The sequence below is a fragment of the Macrobrachium rosenbergii genome, chromosome 16 (genome assembly GCF_040412425.1).
Source record: "Macrobrachium rosenbergii isolate ZJJX-2024 chromosome 16, ASM4041242v1, whole genome shotgun sequence".
NCBI classification, from domain to species: Eukaryota; Metazoa; Arthropoda; class Malacostraca; order Decapoda; family Palaemonidae; genus Macrobrachium; species Macrobrachium rosenbergii.
In genome coordinates, this window is record NC_089756.1 from 54971978 (window position 1) to 54990975 (window position 18998).

General features: G+C 37.5%; 1 protein-coding gene across 3 annotated transcripts in view; it reads left to right on the forward strand.

Annotated features, from left to right (window-relative positions):
• The window catches only part of LOC136847441 (uncharacterized), a 761967-nt gene that overhangs the window by 606030 nt on the left and 136939 nt on the right, over positions 1-18998 (forward strand). The window contains exon 1 of one of the 3 annotated variants that reach the window (XM_067119136.1): positions 9344-9791. The exons of 1 other annotated variant lie outside the window; for it this stretch is intronic. The gene's annotated coding sequence lies outside the window, so the exon portion shown is untranslated. Of the gene's footprint in view, positions 1-9343; positions 9792-18998 lie in introns of those variants that run through there. One more of the 3 variants, XM_067119138.1, reaches the window with a different exon arrangement.

Below are 18998 nucleotides of genomic sequence, written 5' to 3' on the forward strand. Positions count from 1 at the left end.
GTAAGGATGATCGTGAGGCCGTCCGTGTATTCCAGCAGCTTCCTGCGGATGCAAGTTTTATCCATCAGCAAGTGAGATATCATGTGAAAAGAACAGCTGCTGCAAAGCAGGCAAGAAGCAAAAGCTGTTGCAAGCCAGCTGCCTTCCCCTGTCGGGCCCTCTATTAAAGTACCCAGAAATTTGACGTTGTTTTCAACCTGTTTATTTTCGCTTTCTTTTGTTATATTTTGTTCTTTGCTTTCATTTAATCACATAACTTTTATTGCCTTTGATGTTTTCTTAATATAGTTGTTCTTAATTACATTATTATAATCGAATTCAGCTTTTTCTTTCACGCAGTATGTATTACTCTACTAAAATATGAAGCTTTGAGGATTCTTAATTGTCTTATTTGGAATATTTTATTGCTCATTTTAGTATTCATTAAACTTAATACTGCCTATTTGTAGTAGGGTTCCAAAAATCGAAACGCGAGTTTTTCATACCCCTAGATCGAATTTTCTTAGACATTCTCGCATGTTTTTATTACCGAGGAATTTAATATTTTCTTTCGTACGTTTTCCTTTTATGTGGTATCTGTATCTATTTCTTTTGTAGTGTCTGTGTTGTTTCTTATTTTTAGATTTTATTTCTGAGCCTTTTCGTGTTTTCTTTTTCACAATTTTCTGCTTTCTTCCTTCCCCTTTCCATATATTTTTCTTCTTTGTTCATATTTGTCCCCCTTGCTTTTTCCTTTCATACGGACACTCAGATGAACCTTTGTTCCACATATGAATGTTCCGAAAATGGAAACAAAAAAGAAGAGGAAAAGTTATCGTACCTTCCAAGTAATGACAGCACCCTTTTTTTTTTCTATTGAAGAGGCAGCGTCCGCCCGGTCCCCTCTTGGCCAGCTGCTTCTGGGCTCAGCACGTGTTGCGAAGTTGCAAAAAGTAGCTTGGCAGGTATTGCATGACCTTGCAAGATGAAATGCATTACGTGCCGGTATATCGTAGTTTAAGAGTCCTGGCGAGTATGCAATGATAGGAATGGGCCAAGAATTTATATCAGCAATACCAGATGGAAATGGAAACTGGTTTTGGAAGTATAACTCTAAGATGGTAGATGGTTCGCATATTGAAACTCATGGGGTTCGCTTAAAAGATCCGGTTTTTAATGAGGACTCGAAATTGGAGCAAATTTTGCTCCAATTTCAAGTTGAAGAATCTGGACAGTTAGATGAGTAGAGACAAAAGGGAACGGGTGAAAAGTAAAAGGCAGGAAGCAGTGCAGCTGCAAACAAACCTTTAGTACCGCCGTCGACTAATGTGTGCCAAGTTGTAAACGGTAAACATCCCCCCCCCCCAGTAATATATGTGACGATACCCATTCATTTTCCTTTGTCCTTGTAGCAAGTTTTTTTTTTTACGAAACTACACTATTTTTAACTATGACAAACAGTATTTTTCTTTTGATTCTTACACTAAATGCAATAGCAATCTCAAAAAGGTCCATTACGCAATTTCTCAGTTGATGGTAACTTAAAAATCTAGTTCCCTAAGGCAGGACTTACTCCACTTTCCTGTATGCATATGTGTGTGTGTGCGCGCGCGCGTGTGCGTTGCCCTTGTTCTTCCTTACGTCGCGATTAGAAACCTGACGGTGACATCGTTATCCACCCTAATTCATCCTCTTAATTAGAACGAAGTGTCAAGTAACTGAAGGTAAAACCTGGTAGGGCTTCGCGAACGGGTGACACCCTGGCTCTCATTTCTTGCTGGCCCAAAGGGCTTCCTTCAGCCCTGGTTGTTAGGGATCTTCAGGTTCCTGATGTGAAGTCGTGCCCTTCTTCTTTAAGCATCACTTGCTCTCCTCCTGCCGTTAAAGAGTGTCAAGAAGACACTCCTCCTCCTTATATAACCATATATAACTATATATATATATATATATATATATATATATATATATATATATATATATATATATATATATATATATATATATATATATATAATATATATATATAGGATTAACTGATGGTTTCTAAATTTTCCTTAGTGTTTTTGGATTAAGGTTTTTTGTTTTGTTTTTCTTGCACAGGCTCTTTCTCAGTAGGTATCCTTTCTCCATCCTACTTGTTTTTTTATTGTCCTTCACTTTTCCTCTCAAGATAACGATTTCATTTTGTTTAGTTTAACGCAAAATAACTCATCATCTGAAATAGAGATTTAATAATTACCAACTTATGCACACACACACACACACACACACACACGCGCCCTTTATACTTCATAGAGTGACTTCAATACTGAAAATGACAGTGGTTACACACATTGTCTGATTAAGTGCATTACTGTATAAACAAATATATCGGCATAAGGCCAAAGAAATATTATATATCTACACACCCACACACAGAAACATATATATATATATATATATATATATATATATATATATATATATATATATATATATATAAATAATGTATATATATATATATATACATATACATATATATATATATATATATATATATATTTATATATATATATATATATATATATATATATATATATATATATATATAATATATATATATATATATGCCGATATAGTTCTTTATACAGTAATGCTCTTAATCAAACAATGTGTGTAATCACTGTCATTTTCAGTACTGAAGTCACTCTATAAAGTATAAACGTGTGTGTGTGTGTGTACATAGGTTGGTAATTATTAAATCCCTATTTCAGATGATGAGTTATTTTGCGTTAAACTAAATAAAATGAAATCGTTATCTTGAGAGGAAAAGTGAAGGACAATAAAAAAGAACAAGTAGGATCGAGAAAGGATACCTACTGAGAAAGAGCCCGTGCAAGAACAAAACAACCTTAATCCAAAAACACAAGGGAAAATTTAGAAACCATCAGTTAATCCTTCCAGTTAATCCTCGACAATAAATGGAAAGTCAGTTCATTTCAAGGCGATTTCGGTGAAGACCTCGTCCACTAAATCCCGTTTCCGTGACCCTGGAATTAGGGTGAGGTTAAGTGTCCTCTCAAGTAAAGCTGCCTCCTCGATGACCTGAGCCGTTGAAAATAATCCGTGATTCTCCGTACAGTGTATATACAACACAGCTCGCATTACTCTCCGTTTGCAAGAATAAAATGCCTCTCTAGATCGCGATCGCTTATTATCTCATTATAAATATTAAAATCAAACCAAAGATTTCCTCTTTCACAACAAAGAATGATGTAAAACCTCCAATTTAGAAGTTACCCTACGCATTCAAAAGCGCTTCTCTCCATGTCACACACACGCGCACAAACATGCTGTTATATCTTATGACTACATGGGTATTAGTGTGATCATTCTTCAGGAAGTGTGATGCCTGTTCCCATATGGCTTTGTTCTGAAGAGCTTGTTTTTCCACTTATGTGAGTTCCTATTTTAAATTATAATGACCTCGGTTAATTTAAAAAATAAACTGGAATTTATATATTTTCTTGTTTGGCGTTAAACGGAATCGCTCCAATCAATTATTCGTTGATTCTTGGCATGTATGAGTTTTCTTTTATCGTTCAAAGAAAACACATAAACTCTAATAGATTCCACCAGAAAAGTTAAAGAAAAGAAAAACACTAACTTGGCTGGAGAGAGAGAGAGAGAGAGAGAGAGAGAGAGAGAGAGAGAGAGAGAGAGAGAGGAGGGGGGGGATGTTCGTTAGGAATTTGGGGAGAATGAAAGGAAAAGGAAAGAAAAGAAAACAGGCGAACATTCTTGCCATTTTTCAAATGCCAGGGTCCACGCCGAGTTCTTTCCAGCTTTGTCCTTTTGGTAACATGATCGCAAGGTGACCAGGGGCTATTATTAAAACACGTTGGTTGTAAGCTCCTGATTTGCCGTTATTCGAGAGAGAGAGAGAGAGAGAGAGAGAGAGAGAGAGAGAGAGAGAGAGAGAGAGAGAGAGAGAAAATAACGCCCGTGTCGTTACTTCTAGAGTATGGTCATATGATTGCGCAGGCTCATTTCTAAAGCAGACTGATGTTTATAGAGCAATAGCTTTTTTGTTGAGAGAGAATGGAGCTCTGTAACAACTGTAAAATCCATGAGATGTTAAATCTAGTATTGCAAATACGATTTTTAAAAGGTTGTAATTTTAATTTGAATTGCCTCTTAAATAGGTGCTGAGCTCTGTTTACTAGAAATAGCGTCGTTGAAGCTCTTTAAAGGTATTGATTCTTCGTTGGAGGGGTGTGTAGAGCTCTCGGCTAGCACGCTGTTGGCCCAGCATTCGACTCTCCGCCGGCCAATGAAGAATTAGAGGAATTTACTTCTGGTGATAGAAATCCATTTCTCGTCATAATGTGGTTCGGATTCTACAGTAAGCTGTAGGTCCCGTTGCTAGGCAACCAATTGGTTCTTAGCCACGTAAAATAAATCTAATCCTTCGGGCCAGCCCTAGGAGAGCTGTTAATCAGCTTAGTGGTCTGGTTAAAGTAAGATATACTTGTAAACGCATTCTAATCTAGGGAAGAATCTCGGACCAGAGGAATCCTAGAAACTGCAAGCGAAGACGTTATATAACGGCTTACACGAAAATGACGGTCAGGAGAGCTCCGCTGATTAAAAGAAGAGAGAAAAAAAGTAACGGGAGAGCTGCCGTGAGAGCGAGGAGATATAACCGTGGAAGCTGTGCAGACAAACGCCAGAAAGAGGACTGTGAGAATTAAATGTTATAAATGAAAGCTCTACGTGCCAGATGACAGTCATGGGGTTTCTACAGACGAGATTCTCTTGACTGACAGCGGACCCACAGCAAAGAATATTGACAGAATCTCTACAGATGACACTAATCTCTGATTCTTTAGTTGTTGGATGGAGTTAGCCGCATGCCAGCATGGCTCTTGTTTTCAAGAGCTTCTCTTAAGAAGGGGATCTAGGAGCTTTAGCCAAGAGGAGATTGTTTTTCTGACTGTTGCTATTTAAAAATTGTGTATAGTTATGAGTATGATTATCTGATTTTGGTTTGTTTGTATTTTTTTTTTTTTTGCTGTTATATATATCTACTTATATTATTTTTTATATAATGAATACTCTTCTTAAAGAATCTTGATTTGCAATGCCATAACTCCTATGAATGTCTGCTGAACAGTATGAATATATAATAATAATAATAATAATAATAATAATAATAATAATAATAATAATAATAATGTAGAATCCGTAGGGAGTCACGTGATGTCTGCTGCAGTGGGGACAGTAGTCTTGAGATTCCCGCAGACGAGGCGGAGAGCAATAAAGACAGGCATTTTAAACGAGTGCCCCAGAAGCTTTTGTGATGTTCAGTAAAACTTTATGATGCAGCAACAAAAATGGGATATGCCGCCCTCGTGGAGAGGGGAGAGACGGCTTGATCATGTCAGATATAAAGGATGGAATGAAAGGTTGATGTTTCTCTCTCTCTCTCTCTCTCTCTCTCTCTCTCTCTCTCTCTCTCTCTCTCTCTCTCACGTGTCCATTCCGTCAGCCTTTAGTTGAAGACAATGAATAGCTATTTTATGTATATGAACGCCCCTTTACCGTCTAACGTTTACTTGGGCTTTTGTGTTTTTTAACCGTAATTAGAATACAGGTTTATTCAAGAAAGCTGTTAAACATAAGTAACAAAAAAGTGTCTCGCCTGGTAGACCACGTGAGAACTGACAGGATTGTCGCCTAAAAAAAAAAAAACTAATTATGAGTAAGATATGAAATGCTATCTCGGTCACTATGTATGTATTGTTATGTCCGAAATAATTTATTTTTTTCTTTTTCAAAAAGAAAACGTTCTTGCCATAGTTGATGTCTCTTATTTTCTTATTTTAATTGTAAAACAAATAGCCTTCACAACATTTGATAACCATGAATTTTTTCCTCTGCTTTGATTTGAAATAGTTATAGCCGTTTTATGGTCTTATTCTTAATCTCAGCCTATTTTTTATGGCGACTCATCTTTCTCACGTTATCTCTATTTAATATAACGCTCTCACTTTTGAGAAGTGAACTTTTACTCCTTTTTTCATACCCTATTTGATTTCCATTTTTTTTTCAGCTACCTGCATTCCATAGCTGTAAAGGGAATCGAGATCCGGGCCCCTCTGGACTACGTGCGGTATAATATGCAAGTAGTTCTAGAGACGATTCTTTACGCCGGTGTCAGGCGAGCATGTTTTCACGTATCTCGTCTAGCAATTTTACGTCAAAATCTCAGTCCAAGAAGTCAATAGTTTAGTAAAAAGTGAAGTAGCGCACACAAACACGTATATACGTGTGTGGATTTATTTCCATCCCTTGGATTGGCTACGTGATGCTGAGTCTGGCAGAAAGGTGCTAAAAGTTGCAGAGAAAACGCTCCCATGTGACGTCATCTCATCTATATGCTAGATTATTTATAGTTCTTTAGCTGCAGCAGAGTCTAATGTTCCTTATGTTAACTACCTGAAGACAGGAAAACGTCACATAGACCTAACAAATACAAGAACGAGGCTTCTTTGGATCCGGAGATGAGGTTTATTAATCCTTAGCCTTGTAGTGTTGGGGATCTTCTCTGATTATGGGTTTACCTCTAATACACCCAGGTTTTGTGCTGCTTTTGGTAGAGAGGTTTTATTGCTGCGCTCGCTGGTTTTCATTTTGTTTTTGTTCGGTTTGACGTTGAGTTTATGGGGCTTTACATTTAAGTGTGATGAGGGACTGAGATGGATAAATTCACAAAAACCAGCATGAACTCACACAAACACACACATACACACACACACACACACACACATATATATATATATATACAGTATATATATGTGTGTGTGTGTACACACACACACACATATATATATATATATATATATATATATATATATATATATATATATATATATATATATATATATATATATATATATGTGTGTGAGAGATAAAGAGAGAGAGAGAGAGAGAGAGAGAGAGAGAGAGAGAGAGAGAGAGAGAGAGAGAGAGAGAGATTGGAAGAAAAATGTTTCAGGGACTAAATTTTTTCTCACTGATGAAAGCTTTTCGGCCTTCCCGACTTTTTCGGTCGTGTTTATTTTGCAATCCGTTTCTTTGAGCACATCGTAAAAACAAAAGCAAAGTTGACTGAGGCAGAATAAAAATTCAAGCACAGATGAAACAATTTTACATGAGGAGAAATAAAAATACCGTTTCGTGTCATTTACAAAAAAATAATATTTAAAACTCCGGCGTCTTTGCTTAATCAGCTCAGTTAATGCCATTATCGCGCCTTCTTTATTTCTGCTAGTCAAAATGGTACCGATAATCTCTGTGATCCATCTTGCGGAAAAGCCGAAGCTTGCTTTTGCATCGCTGGAATTGGCGCCAGCAGATTCCACGTGGCCAGTTTTAGCTTTTCTCCCCCTCCCTGTTTATTCAGTTTCCCAATCACACTCGACTCTCGCCTGCTTTCCCTCATGCCACGTACGTTAAATTTTGGTTTAATGTTTTTTTAGTCAGTCCTTTTGGATTTAAATGCTTTCAGTCGAAAGTTTCCAAAATAATGGGAAATAGACCCCCAAGAAGTTGTTGTGGTTAAAACAGCAAACGAATTGGAAAATAATAGTAGAGGTTTTTTCCGTTTTACCCTCGTCAATGCCAGTTTAAATTGTCCTGAAGTTGCAAGGAAATGAAAGAATTACTCTGAAAACTTTGTCGTTGAATCTAGAAATTGTTACCGACCTTTAATTCATCCTCCCTCTTCATCAGCTAGGTTATATTGTTGGCTTTAAAGTTGCTAACACGATATAAAAACGAAGAGTCTGTCCAAAAACCATCACCAGTAGGTTCTGAAAATGCCAGAATACCGGTGTTTGTTTGGATTGTTCAAAACATTCTGGTTAGTACTTATCCTCTGTCGTTCATTCTACGTTGAGGCACGTGATTGTTTACGCAGATTTTAACATTTGCATTCTGTAAAGAATGTTCGGCTTATATCAAGTTATATATTTTGAATTACACTACGTTACTTTTTTCGCACTACGATGGTAAATAAGCACCTCTTCTGAGAGATGATACGGTTCTGTGAAAATATCAAGAAACGTACATCAGCATTTTCTGTCGGAATTCCTTTTCCCGAACTGACGCGTCGGGGTTTTAGTCAAAGGATAAACCGGGTCCTGGGATAAACGAATGCATTGGCGCAGTCGAACGGCAACATTGTTGTTATGATAAAACCCCGGAGTTGTGCTGAGGAGTGGAGGGAGAAAGAAAGAGCCCGGAGTCGTCCTTCGAAATTACAAGGCAACACCTGGCTGGCGGGAAAAGGGTGTTGGGAGACGGGGGTGGTGTTAGGGGGAGCTGAGGAGGGAAAACTGCGGGAGGGGCAAGAGGGAATAATTACTACGGGTTGGAGGTTTGATGGCGCCGGGAATAGCTTTATCTCCTCGGCCATTTGCGTGTGAATTGATCTGCACATTTTAAAAGTATTCTTAAGAAGTATGCTCCCCATTTCTTCAGCCGAACCCGTTGCCTAGTGCTGAAGGATTTTCGAAGGGACAGACTTTTACCTGTGGAGTGGGAAGGATAATGGGTTAGTGGGGGCCGAGGCTCGGGTGACCGTAAGGATGGGGGGGAGGGGGGTAAGAGTTCAGGTTATATACGACAAGGGACTTCAACGCTAAGGGATGGTATTAACCCCTTGCTGATTCTCTTTCCGATAAGTTCTTATTCAGTTTTCCATGTAATAAACAGAAATTCCGCTATATTCCTGCAATATTAAGTCAAAGTGTACATCAAATTATTTTAAATTTTGCGTTTTATTGTTATTTGTTGTGATTGTTGGCATCATTCGCCTAGCTGTGGCTAAGAGACGGCGAACTCGTTCAGTTGCGAAGCTCCGTCCTCTAAAAACTTTTCCTTTGAAATGTTTGTTCGATTCCTTGCAAGGCTTCTTGGCCGTAACTTTATATCGCAAGGACTATTTGTTTTGTACCGTAACATGATGTGAGCTTTGCATCTCGGCTGCTTTTAAACGCAAAAATTTCTTTAAGGCTGCTGTTGTGTTTTGGTGGTATTCAAAGAATTGAGATTAATGCCGATTTCTATTTAATAAACGGACCAAACGTTGGTAAGCAGTCTTCAAGTAAGCAAAATTCATATTTTCATAGATTGAATGCTATAAAGATGATTTGTGCAAATGATGTTAATATTGTGTTGCATTTAAATGTATCGTAAATGCAAACGAACGTGCCTTACGCGCAGAAAGTAGTGGTTGATAACGCTGTGTGTGTGGCGCGAGAATGAACGCAGCCTGGCTGCAGCTGGCTACGCGCTTCGCCTCCGACTCGAAGCGAACGTCAGTGTGCGAGTGACCATCGAAGTGTTGGTATGTCGTCTGGCTTGCGATGGCCAACTTCACCGTTTTTAAATATTTGGTAACGAATAGTGAATTTTGCCAAGTTCGTTCATTCTGTCATTTATGAAGAATTTTGTGTATCATGCATATTAATTTACTGCTTTAAAGTCTTGCTGAGTGATTTTAGAAAAGTTTAAAGGAAAGTGTCACGTTAGAAGTACCCAAATCTTGACGCCAGGATATAGCCCATGGAGTGATTTTAGTGACCACAGGTAAAATCACCATTTACTTTAGGGTACAGACACAACACCTGCTTTGAACAGCTATACATTTTTGCATCGAGACACGTGGATTATACATTCAAGGCCCGGGAGCTGACTTGAGGAGGAATTTTAGCCTCTTCTTTGAAGTTGATCACTTACCTCTTTTGAATTTGAACTTCGGCAAGGTAGGTGTCAGTGTAGTTACTTGAGAACTATACTCTCTCTCTCTCTCTCTCTCTCTCTCTCTCTCTCTCTCTCTCTCTCTCTCTCTCTCTCTGCTGTTTCACATTGTGCGTGTCATATTCTGGGTCACTTTAACAATTTCAAGTAAATTTGATGGTGTATGAGGCTGTTTATACCCGACAGCTCATTACCGTTGTCTTTTAGCTGGATGAATCGCTTACCAGTTCAGCAAAATTACATCTGGTCTGGACTAGAAATGAAAAACTGGATTTACATCTTATGATATGTATTGTTTTTATAGGCCGCAACTAGTCAGTCAGTTTTGATGTTATAAGCGATGGGCTGTCTTGTGAGATTCTGTTAAGCCCAATAAATACCCTCATGATGAACCGGACAGGTAGAGTTCAAGAAACATACCTGAGACAAATAGTGTTACAATGATTTTTTTTTCTTCCCATAGCTTATCAGTTACAAACGTGTAGAATGAGTATGCGTTCATGGCCATTGCAACAGTTTAGGGATTTATATATATATATATATATATATATATATATATATATATATATATATATATATATATATATATATATATATGTATATATATATATATATTTATATTATTATATATATATATATAGTGTGTGTGTGTGTACATGTCCGTTTGTGGAAAATAAGTGGTGGGATACCATTCCTTGATAATTACTGTTTATGTAACCCAGAATACCCTGTGTTCCATATCAGCCACACACTTCAAGCACCGTCTGGAATCTCTTAAACTTTTGTTATGTTAGGGTTTTGGGTTTTTCATTTCGTTACTACAATACCGTAACCATGGAATATTGGGTGATCGTGGACTTAGCTTAGTGAATCCCCTTCGATATTCATGTCCCCACTTACGTGGCAAGAAAATCTATGGCTCTAACCTCAAGGATCCATTCAAACACTGTTCTCAAATGTCTGTTTAGGCCTAACAGTTTTTGGGCAAAGGGGGCCTGCCTGTCTCTCAATGGGCTACTGTGTGTTTTACAATATGACCTGACCCATGACTGTCGTCTCTCGTTACGGGTCTATTGACCTGCTAATATATCCCCAAGGTTATTGTTCGTGAGCAGTATTTCCCACGGTACCAAGAGGGTGGCCACTTGAATCCAACTTTCTTCCCCTTTTCTTTTGTGCTTCTGTTCATACCACTTATAGATGTAGTCTGCCCTTTTTCCCTGGTCTTCCCTTTCATTTTTAATTGCCCGTATTCCTCGTCGATTATCAGATGTAACTGTGTACTGGATAAGGTTTTATGTACGTATGATTTTAGCGATCAAGTTTTACCAATGCTGTTTTTAGACAGTTAACCTCAACTTTTATTGTTTTTTATATTTATTTTACCTCACAGCTATGTTATTTTCCGGCGATGGTTTGCATTTATTGACTTTTACCTGCATTGCCATGACTTGAGAAGTCAAATTGCAGCCAAGAGATATTCTCTCTCTCTCTCTCTCTCTCTCTCTCTCTCTCTCTCTCTCTCTCTCTCTCTCTCTCTCTCTCTCGGATTACCTACATAGATGATGACACTCCTGTCAGAATTTATGGCACCATCAAGTAAAGCTCCAGAGCCTTGTAATATTCTATGCATCATACGGACGATGGTCGAGGCAGCTTTAGGTGTAGATATTAATTAAGCGAAGAGACGAAATAGCGTACGAAGTGTTTTTTCCTAGACAGTCTGTGATCAGTTCAATGGTTCGTTGGTACACATGTTCAGGAATCTTCAGCATCACTTTTGAGGGATCGTAAAAATGTTTGTTAGCAACAAAATTAGATATTTTGGAAGGTTTAGCAGGTCCTGATAGGTAAGATTGACTCTGTCCCAAACAGAAGTAATATTTCGAACATAGAGGGTTATATTTATTACTTGAAAGAGCTTTTCATGTAAATTTAATTGGAAAATTGCTGCACATATAAAAAATTACTTTTTTGTCATTATCTTGGCGGCAACAGCAGTTTCGTATCACATGATGCAGTTAGTGACGATTGTTTCTGTTAATATCTTTTTTGCTTATCATTGTTACACGACCTCCCCCCCCCAAAGCCACTGTAGATGTAAGTGTTAAGGTTATTCATTGCAATTTCACCAGATTAATCCTGCTGGAGTACAGCGTTATGCCAGGTATTCAGATGGCTGTTATTCGTGTCATTAGGTGTAATTATATGCAGGCCCGAACTATTATTGCCCTTGTTTCCGAGTCAACTTGGTTAGGAGAACTCGAACCCGGTTGTTCCAAAGTTTCTTTTGATTTTATTAAAGAAAACACCCAGATTCAGTTATTTCCCCCCTCGTTATAGCTCGATTTCCTCAGAAGGATAGTATTCTTATTATATGTAGCCTATGTATGCCTGCACGATGATCGTTATTTTTCCGGGATTATAACTTATTTTTAGCACTTTAGTTAGTCTGTCTATCTGTCAAGGATATAGTTTTAGCTCTTCTTTTTAAATCGTCTGCTAAATTAGTCCCCATCTTATTCATTTCTTTGAGGAGGTCACTAAAGCTTGCACTCTCGCTCTCGTTGGACTGGTTAACTTCGAGCGTGTGTTCAGCCTCTTTGTGTCGCTGGGTAGATGTCTAGTTGGACTTCGTCTTGATGACATCACCAATGGAGCCATAACTTTCTTCTGAGTCTTTATGGCCGCTTCCGAATTCCTCTTACTCTTGCGATGCGATCCTTCGGTTTTAGCCCCATGTTTTTCATTAAGCCCTTGTCAAACACAGTAAGCAGATATTATTAAAATAAGCCTTTGGTGTAATTTGCTTGATCATTTGATGGCCTTTTCAGTAAGTATACTTCGCAGAGGAAAATTATTGCAAATCAAGGTCTCCAGTCTCTCTCTCTCTCTCTCTCTCTCTCTCTCTCTCTCTCTCTCTCTCTCTCTCTCTCTCTCTCTCTCTCTCTCTCTCTCTCCATCCCAGAACGTGCTTTATCGTTCCCTTTGGGAGATGTTTTCTTCCCGGTTTGATATGATTGAACTGCATGTTTCTGAGCGACTTGGCTGCTGTCGAGTGATTTATCCATCCGTAGGAAATAGCCCATCTTATGATACCTTGTATATGCGCTAATGATACCTGTAAAAGATTACGATAATCAAACAAGTTGGCGTTAGATGCATTAGTGTCAATCCTGTAAAGTTCATATCTCCCTTGACCATCTCATTATATATATATATAATATATAATATATATATATATATATATATATATATATATATATATATATATATATATATATATATATATATATATATATATAATCTTCACCTTAGTTTCAAAGGAGCCGGCTTGAGTTGAGATGGCCCTTCACCAAAGCTGCGACTCACCACAATTGATTAGCCACCAGGTACATTAGTTTGCGCAGATCATCCGAAGTTCAGAGCATTTCAGTGGAACTTGCCCAAGTCGCTCTACCTCGCTCTGGAATCAAACCACTGGGTAACAAAGGGTCTCTTCATCTCTCCTTATATAGTGTGATTTAGGGAAGTCTTAAAGAATTTGAGCTTCCTTTGTATGCATACTGTACTTTATAGAATTCTCCGACAACTTGTTGACTTGTGTTTATGTCTAGTATACACGTTGACATTTTGGAGATCAGATTATATTTCAGGGAGTGTGTGTGTGTTAGCGGTCATTTTCTTTATCTTTCGTTTTTGGTTTCTGTGAGTTGGCTATGTACTAGGAAGGTACCCTGATTCCCTCTTTATGCAGGTATAGGCTAATAGAGTGCGTCCACACTCGGTTATTATCATCTTAATAATTAGCTTATCATTATAGTGATTTCATAATTATTTTGTTGAAAACTGAAGGAGTAATACTCTGGCCACACACACACACACACACACACACACACACACACACACACACACACACACACACATATATATATATATATATATATATATATTTTATATATATATATATATATATATATTTATATATATATATATATATATTTATATATATATATATATATATATATATATATATATAAAAACCCGTGTGATGCAAAGATAAAGGCTATGTGAAATTCCTCCTCTCTTGTCTTAGCTACGCACATCTCCAAATATCCACTTATATCCAAACTCCCTTCGTATAGTTCTTATTCAAGTAGGTCTGGGTACTCCAGCTCTTTTGTTGCTTACAGGAACCCAGCTGGCTCTTACCACGTACTGTTTTCCCAGGGGTAGTCCGAAAGACATATCCAGGCCATCTCTAACTCCCTTCATCACTATGTAATCCAAGGCACCTTGATCTAATCTACACAGATCTGAAATTTTGTGGTGATTCTTATGTTTCTGCTCTGCCATTAAACTCCTGATATTCTACTTAAGTTTTATTTACAAATCGACAAAATATTTCTAGATAGGCCTAGTCATATTGTCATATTCATGAATATATAGGCTATAGTCTATATATATGTGTATATATACCTATATATATATATATATATATATATATATATATATATATATATATATATATATATGTATATATGCACACACACCACCTCTCTAGTGTAGGCTCGTGCTTGGACCAGTATATACAATAAACAAACAAAGAGCTGCATTGGCCTAACCAGCACTGAAAATGATAACGAAAGGGGAAGAGTAGGCCTATTCGTCCCTCGAGACAGGAATACTACAACTAAGACGAAGAAATAATTGTAATTGGGCCATTGTTCAGATTGCCTTTGTTTTTATTGTGTGAGCTTAAACTGTTTCGATAATGCTCATACTCTCATATATATATATATATATATATATAGTGTGTGTGTTTATAGTGTGTAGTGTGTGTGTTTATAGTGTGTAGTGTGTGTTTATGTAATATGTATATATTTTTTATTCCCTCAAAAGAGGAGTGGTTCTAGAGAAACAAAAGCAGAAAAGCAGCTACCGTCACATTAATACTTTTAACTGCTGAACTACAGTGAAGCCCCCAGTACGGAAAACTACAATGATATTGCGCCTTCATACACTAACCCGGAAGGTCATCAGCAGGATAATGAACTCGCTACACATAGGCCTAATGCGCGTTTCATCTCACCATCTTACACACACAATTGCTCTTTCTGGATGTTGCAGACAAACTTTCGAATCAGTTCATCACATTGTAGGCCGCCACCTCCATCCCCTAAAACTTCGAAGTTATACATTTACCAACAAATTATTTCTTATTCTTTCCACATGGCCAGATCATCTCAAAATTCATCCATCACTTTTACCAGCTGCAAATCTCCACATTCCCATCTTTTGTTTGTGTTTTCTTCTTAGCTTATGCTATGTATACTGCTCAAAATCCTTCTTAGCAACTTCATTTTTTTCAGTCACTGTTGACCTCATTTCCTTATAAGAGTTATTTCAGTAGTGCTATTTCAGTAGTGCCTTCTTACAAGACCATTCTTTAATACACACCCTGGCACCTCTTGACTTTGCTTACTTTTTGTTTTCTTATTTTTACTGTTACGGTATATTTACATGTACAAATCAACTCTTGCCATTCTTTCACCAGCCACAGTAACTTTTACTGTCCCATCATGTAAGTTTGTATTCAACCATCACATCCGTACTCCTGCTCTTGTAGGCTGTTCTCGAGTTTCGCCTCATGCAAACACTCAAACTTCACTTTTGGTGAATGTTTCCAGTCAGCATAGTATCATCTTCAGCCTTCAGTCTTTACACACCAGTGTCAGCCAGTGTAAGATCTTATCCCACAACTTTACGCATAGGCTAGGCTATTCAAATGTCCTTTCTTTTGCGTCTCACATTACGCTGGTTTTTAAGATATTTTTTAAACAAATATTGGAGGCACAACACACGCTTCTGTCTGCCCTAGTTTTACATCAAACCAGTTACTCATTCAAAAGCATTCCTCCCCCTCCTATGTTCATATACCGTATGTAGGTTATACTGCAGATACTTGGTCTCTTAAAAATGGTGGACATTGATGATTATTCAAAATAGTCACTCGCCCTTTAAATATTTTATCTGTTCAGTTTACAGCTTTGCAACCACCTTCGCTGAATTTCACCGTGAAACTGTTTACCCAGTATTTTTAGTGATCGGCATAGATGGAACCTTTTGTTATTAATAGCTTCGAGTTTGTTAGAAACTTGAGCTGAATAATGTTTGAAAATAATCACATAGCTTTGTATTTTTTTCTCTTGTTCATTTTGCACTAGATTGTATTGCATGTCGTCCCTGTGGCTAAGAAACAACCAAGCGATGAAAATATTTACCTCCTCCGTTGTTACTAACATTCCTGAGTTTCCTTGTTTGATCGCATCACGACTCGCTTACCTTGCATCGACTCGACGTTTATGAGCGCATGCGTCCTTGAGTTTTATGTTTCCGGTTATTGTTTTTTATGCATACTGTTTCGAAACACCTCTGAATTGGTGGTTTGATGGTGTAGCCTAGTTTTCCTACAATTGAAATAGTTTTTATTATATTAAGACCTTGGTGCTGCTGTGCTTCACCCCCAGTTGTGTAACAAGTGAAAATTCGGCTGTTTTGGTAATGATGCATTGCTCAATCGCCCTCGTTCTCTCACTTTGTATTAGAATATGTTGCGTACTTATGTGCATATATTTACATACACTGTATGTCCAAGCGGCGATCTTCATTCAAAGCGTCGTTACCTTTCACATATTGTTTAATTTATGCATTTTCAGATCAAAACACGCTGCATTGCTTTCCAAATGGAGTGTGTCCGTGATTTTACTGTCGATGCTCTGTTTTTGTGCTTTTCATCACCTGTATATTGAACAGGACGTTGGGTTTCAAATAGATTTTGACACCTGTTTATTATGCAACCGATGCTGGGGCTCAGTCGAAGAGAGGAAAATGTTTGATGTTCACCAGACTTTTACCAGGGCCTGTTGTCATCGGTTTCTGCTGTTTCGGATTTTCATTTTTTTGTTGTTTTATATATATACAGTATATATATATATATATATATATATATATATATATATATATATATATATATATATATTATAAATATATATTTTCTTAATGAGTTACCCAGGGTCATGTGGTATGGCTTAACTCAACCAACAAAATTCAACCGTAAAGCTTTTATAACCCTTTGGCAAAAACGTTTGCTTCCTTTGTACTTCCAAAGGAACCGATAAATTTTCATAACCTTTTTTATTGCAAGCTTTTATTAGGCGTCGTATATGAAAGGTCATCGGCGTTACCTTCTAGGCGTAAAGTTGGAGCCCTTTATTTTATTTATTTATTTTGCGTGCGTGTCGGGGGGAAGGAGAAGGCGGAGCTGGAGGAATATTTGTTTGGTGGCTTGAGAAAGTTCATTCCTTTGTTAGGCTACATTGGTTTTTACTTTTTTTTTCATCGTTCTGAAAACTAAAACAGAACTTTTTGTCGTTCGTTGACAAACAAATGAAAATACACATCGCATCAGTGAGAATTTGGATCCTTTGGTTTGTTGTTTGCATCAAGGTTGTAACGTAAAGTTTTATGATTTTTATATATATATATATATATATATATATATATATATATATATATATATATATATATATATATATATATATATTATATATATATATATATATATATATATATATATATATATATATTATATATATATATATATATATATATAAAACTTATATGTGGGGGGGAGAAAAAGGGAGAGAGTGAGAGTGAGTTTTTGTAACATAGCCTACATGTGAGGCCTTTTTCTTTCTTTGTCGTCAGCTTTGCCCGTTTCTATATGGAGTCGCTGTTTCCTATCAGCCTTCACCACCTTCCTCTGTCCAATGCATCTTGACTTCTTAAATCTTTCTCCCGCAAGCCATTTGCTATTTTATCCTTCCATCTGAACTTTGGCATTCCTCTTCGTCTCCGTCCTTCCCCCTCCATGCTCATAGCCCTTTTACACATATGATCTCCCCGCATAACAACCAAACCACTGTAGCCTAGTCCTCTCTTGGGCCTTTTCGATACTTTCCCCACCGTAACTTTTTTCATTTACAAATATTTTCACAAATATCGATTCATATCGAATTCGCTCTGTACCCTAGACCTTAGGAATACTTACACCCATAAGGAATTATGATTGATAATAGCTTGTGACTGGACCAGGATTCGAACTTTTATTTTTTTTTATTCTGTACAGAGGCCACGATCGAATCCAAGCCAGAAGAGTAACACTGTCAGTTAGGCTATAGCCTAATTCCCTTTGTGTGTAAGATATTACCAAGGTTTAGTGAATCCGATATGAAGATCAACCTTAGTTTATCCTTGATAAAATTAGAGTGCAATTTTAACATGAAGTGGCATGATATCAGAGAGTTAAAATTAATGTGGGACTTTGCCTGTGTTTTTCTACTAGATGCCTGCTTTATTAAAACCCTCAGATGTTTCAGAGAAGATTCTACGCCTCAGTCTAGCTCTCATCCTAGGATTCAGTAGGTGTACTGCGGGAATTTAGCGTTTTGTGCTGTTACTCCGTCGAAGAGTTGGAAAGACTGTAAATTTTTTCCTGGCAGTAAGGTTCTTTTTGCTGCCAAAATTGTTTTAAAGCACTTCCGATGGTGTAAGAGTTGGAGCTTTCCTTATTGCTGTAATTTGGTTAAAAAAAAAAACCTCTATTGAGTGTTTCATGTTGGGAAGGAATGGTGTTGTGTGATGAGCACCTAAAGCTTGCAATCATGCATTTTGCGGTGTCTGGTTTGAAAACGGACCAGGCCACAACAAATTCAAGGTTTTTGTCAGGTGAGTCATTGAAAGTCAACCGACCAGGCCACAAACAATCAAGGCTTCTGCCATATGGGTCGCGGACAGCCACCAGCCTCTACTGTATTTCAGAACGCTGTACAGTGTTTTGTCTTCTGCTGTCATTACTACCAGTATGTCCTAATTAGTAAGAAAAAGTTTAATCTCTTGGGTAGCGACTAAAAGTTCTAGTGTTACAGGCTATGCTAGCTGGACATTGGTACGTCTGTGGGTGTGGGATATTTTTAGTTATAAGAGATAGTCATTGATTGGACAGGCACATAGGCTATATGGTTTGTGAGTTTTGCCTTACCTGCACGACACCACAAAATCAACCTTGCACTATAATTGTGATTCAAGATGACAATAAATTAGTTTGTTCATCGGCCACGCAATTAAGAGATGCTCTTGTCTTATTTAGC